The sequence below is a fragment of the Dreissena polymorpha genome, chromosome 3 (assembly GCF_020536995.1).
Source record: "Dreissena polymorpha isolate Duluth1 chromosome 3, UMN_Dpol_1.0, whole genome shotgun sequence".
In the NCBI taxonomy this organism is placed as follows: Eukaryota; Metazoa; Mollusca; class Bivalvia; order Myida; family Dreissenidae; genus Dreissena; species Dreissena polymorpha.
The window spans coordinates 39817111-39821895 of NC_068357.1; the positions used below are offsets into that span (position 1 = coordinate 39817111).

The 4785-nt window shown below is 35.7% G+C and overlaps 1 long non-coding RNA gene across 1 annotated transcript in view; it reads right to left on the reverse strand.

The window, feature by feature from the left end:
- Positions 1–314: 314 nt before the first annotated feature.
- LOC127873788 (uncharacterized) overlaps positions 315–4785 on the reverse strand; it is a 4895-nt gene continuing 424 nt past the window's right edge. The window contains exons 1-2 of the long non-coding RNA XR_008046381.1: positions 4550–4785; positions 315–1867 (exon numbers count right to left, since the gene is read on the reverse strand). The exon at positions 4550–4785 is cut by the window's right edge and continues 424 nt beyond it. This is a non-coding gene — a long non-coding RNA (uncharacterized LOC127873788). The remainder of the gene's footprint in view (positions 1868–4549) is intronic.

Here is a 4785-nt window from a genome sequence, read left to right on the forward strand (position 1 = left end):
ACGGGAGAGGAGAGAGAGAGAGAGAGAAGGGGAGGAAGGAAACGGGAGAGGGTAGCAGAGAGGAGAGAGAGAGAGAGAGAGAGGAGAGAGAGAGAGAGAGAAAGAGAGAGAGAGAGAGAGAGAGAAGAGAGGAGAGAGAGAGAGAGAGAGAGAGAGAGAGAGAGAGAGAGAGAGGAAAATAACGCCTTATAAACCCAAATCCTCAAACTCCGTGAAAACAAGTCTCTTGAAACACAGTCATATGGCTTTTATTCTCTAAGATGATTACGTCTTCACACAACTAAGCACAAAACATAACACGTTTTGCATTGGGCAAGGCTTGCGATCAGTTTATTGACAACACACGTCCACGAATATTACATATTCGTATCATATAACAATCAAGTACAATCTTTGTACAAACTTGACAGGACAATTTTCGATCTATAAATTATATAACAAAGTATAACTATAATTTGTATACATCACTTCTAGTATTGTGTCCTTAATTGGTGTTTTCAAGGCCAGGGTAAAAACCAGAGATAAAAATTCATCAGAAGCCCAATGTTAAATATCTCTGGAAAACTGTACCTGAAAACAACAAATATTAACATGTAACTAAACATTATGTAACACAAACATAACATGTCATTTCAGCCAATTTACTACTAATGCGGCTCGAATTTAAAAAAGTCAAAGTTTACTGATCGAATTCTAGCGTAGAACTGACCAAACAATGAACACCCCGTGCAAATTCCCGCCTATGTCCACCTGAGTGACCATCACTCACGTGACAACCACACGCATGAACGAACCGCACATATACCTGTTTTGTGCGGTGCGTTATGTTTAGATATACGTTCTGTGCTATACTCCGTAACGCACAGAACTGAAAAGTCTTCACACAACTAAGCACAAAACACAACACGTTTTGCATTGGGCAAGGCTTGCGATAGAACAAAAACAAAGGTTAGTAAGGTTTTAAATTCGAACTGCAAATCAATTATAAGTTCAATTGTCTAGTGATAAAAAGCTTTTTTGTCTAGAGAATCATCAATGTACCCATCTTTAGCCCTATCAGACTTCCATCGACCATGTCGCTTCAAACATCTCTCAAACACGCCCTCGGCGTTAGCTAGTCTAAATAATTACATATATATAACAAATAACTGTTTTGAACAAAAAATCATTTGATTCATTTGACCAATTTGCTAATTACATATTTGTTAATAAAACGCCGTATGGGAAGTTGTAGTTGTACATTTTGCAATAATAATATCCGAACCATTCGTATACATGCCAGTATTATAATGGCGTACTTTGATAACAAAGTGATCAGATTTCAATTGTAGGTCATTACAATGAAAGTCACTTAATTTGATAATATGCATGATACATGTACATGTATAACCCAAAAATGATCAATCAATGAAAACAGTGGAATTTCCTTATATCAAACACAAAGTTTGTATCATCTCTAATGAAAGTACATGTACATGATACATCTTTCTTGTGAGATGGTTTGAAACACACACGCTTTGAAGCTTCTTATAATAATTTGTTAAATCTTCCTTTGGATCATGTACACCATTAATAGAATGGATCCATTTAATACTGTAAAACACAGATGTAAAAAACGTTATTAGATTTCCTCGATCCATCAATTGAGCCATGTACATTACTACTGATATATGTAAGGCTGGCATGGCGACTACATTTTCTTCGCAGTATTTGAAATGCGCACATGAATTCTTTTCTTCACCGTATTGTCTGCTCTTGATTGTTCTAAGTATTCACTTAGCCATTCTGTCCGTCATCTAATCTCTTCGAAGCCCATGCAAGCCCGAGCCCTCTAATCGCTCCTTCGGAGTACCTCTCAAAACATTTCCTGTCAAACATATGTACTATACATTGATAACTGTATTGTGATATGCATCTTAACGCTATCTTATTTAATGATAATATAGTGTTACCGAAACAACCTGGAATCATACAGTCTCTACCAAACGTTTTGCAATATTTCACAATATCTCTAAAATGTCCGTATGACAAATCAACATTAGCCAATAAGGCGAACTGCCCCTTTTTGGGACAACAAGGATGCATTTTGCTTTCTCCGATATCATCTTATTGATACAGATTGATATCAACCTAGTTTCTGAACTAACCAGTTTACATTGTTTCCCCATATTGAACTAAGGCACCCACTGCCTCTTTTCATTGAATCCAGTATCCACACAACATATTTAAATCTAAAGCTATTTCTTTTGACTACCATTCAATAACATAGATTTTACATTTTATTGTCTGAATGCACTTTGATGTACGATTTTTGCAAAGCATTTAAACATTTCATATAACATAACATCCGGGGACCATAGCATACTATCTGCTCTCTTCATGGAGCATCTCTGCTCACTTCCGCGAGCAATATACGACGGAATACTTATCCGGTTTATCTTGAAAACCAACTTCCGGTGGCTTAATGTTTGGGCTTCATATTAAATCACAATATGCATTACCTGTTTCGTTTATAGAAACACTGGCAGTGTACCTCCTTGATTTTAACAGAGTAATATAGTAATCACTTACATGAATAACTTTTCTCTTTTCGTCAATAATCTGTTCACTTCCGGGAACAGGTTGCTCTTTTTATTAAGATCATGTATATTCCAATTTTCTCATTTTCGGGTCTCAAAGACCACGAGTAAATACCTTTACTCTCTTCGTCAATTGAATAAAACAAATTGAAAATTTGCTTTTTTTATTTTTATGAAAATCGTTAACTTGACAGTCATTTCGCCTATATCTACATTAAAGCTACAACTTTCTATAAAACCTCCATAAACCCTAACTTGTGGTACTTGCATCAGCAAATATATTACACAAAAACAACTAATTGTGTTTGAAATCTTTTCCACCGTTGATTAACTGCCTAGTGCTTTCTTTCCATAATCTAAGTTTGGAAATAGCTTGCAACGTTACAATAACGGGAGCTTTCCAACTAGCTCTGGTATTTATGCAATTGTATATATGCATTGTTATCACCAAACTTTATTTACAATCACACTCTGAAAGGAAATTATCTGCCCTACAAGATTAGCTATTAATTTATCTTTTGGTACTACTTTTTTCATTCGTTTGATAAATTAGATAGATCATCGAATCAATACTTTTTTCTAGCCTAGCTACTCATTTTTAATTATTCAAAACTGCATTTTATGCATATCGATCACATGCCCGAGCCATTCTACTCTCTGAGAAGAAATCAAAATACTGTTTCTTCAGCCAGTTAACATCCAAACTCGTCTAGTCACTAGCATATAATGTTTTTTCATATTCTACACTGTGATGTATGCCATCATCACAAAAGCAAATAACTATTTTAAGTCAATTTGATGTAAGAATGCTAGTACACCTCATTTTAGTTTTAACGAGTTTTAGTAAATATATGATTTGCCGTTATCGTGCCAAATATAAGCTTATAACAACCTAACACTGCCTGCTATTCTCTTGATAGCTCAAACCACACTGTTCGTGAATGTATCAATATCATGATACCTCCTCTAATATCGAAAGTAAAACAAATAAATAAATATAATTATGATCGGCCGTTATCGTGCCAAATATAAGCTTATTACAGCCTAATATTGCCTGCTATTCTCTTGATAGCTCAAACCACACCGTTCGTGAATGTATCAATATCGTGATACGCTCCTCTAATATCGAAAGTAGAACAAATAAATAAATATATGATCGGCCGTTATCGTGCAAAATATAAGCTTATTACAGCCTAATATTGCCTGCTATTCTCTTGATAGCTCAAACCACACCGTTCGTGAATGTATCAATATCGTGATACGCTCCTCTAATATCGAAAGTAGAACAAATAAATAAATAATGATTTTAAATATATCGAGGCCTCCCATTCTTATTTAATACGACTATAAACTTATTAACGGGCGTATTAACAACATGATAAATGTCACGTGGGTTTTCAGTCTACTTACCGAAAAACTTCCGGTAACAATTTTTTTTTTATACTATGAATTTTATCTTTTTGATAAATTTCTATACTATGATCCTTTTGATCAATTGCTCCTTTTATCTCTTTCTGTACGTTACCGTTTTCCGACCGAAAAGAAAACATATAACCGCAATTTACTACATCTAAAATGTACCAACCATCCGTAGCTTGCTACAGCTTGGCTACATGGGCTTTCGTTCTTTTTACCGGCGAGCTTCTAGCATCAATTTCTATACTATGATCCTTTTGATCAAGTTTTATACTAAGTTCCTTTTGATACATTGAGACAGATCTTTTTGTACGTTACCGTTTTCCGACGGAAAAAATAAACTTATAACCGCCATTTACTACATCGAAAATGTACTTACTATCAGTAGTCTCCTGCTACTTAACCGCGTGGGCCTTCCTTCAACTTACCGGCGAACTATACTTGGATCCTTTTGATCACGTTCGACTTTAAGAACTTTTTGTACGTTACGTTTTCCGACGAACACGAAACTACACATTTTCTGATAACGGGGTTCTATACATAATTAACTTAACTAATTGGTCGAGCTGTTTGCTGAACATCCAGCTGCTCCTTTCCGATGACCCGGTTCGCCACATGCGAAACATAGTCCTGTGCGTCTCAATGGTAATTGAGTTTCAGCCCCTTGTGTTACGATGTTAGATGAAGCTTCCGGCTTCTGATATGACCCGTCAAGATCGTCGCGTGGCGTTATGTTTCCGCCTTTTTATATGCCATCGCCTCTACCTTGTATTTTTCTGCAAATAACATT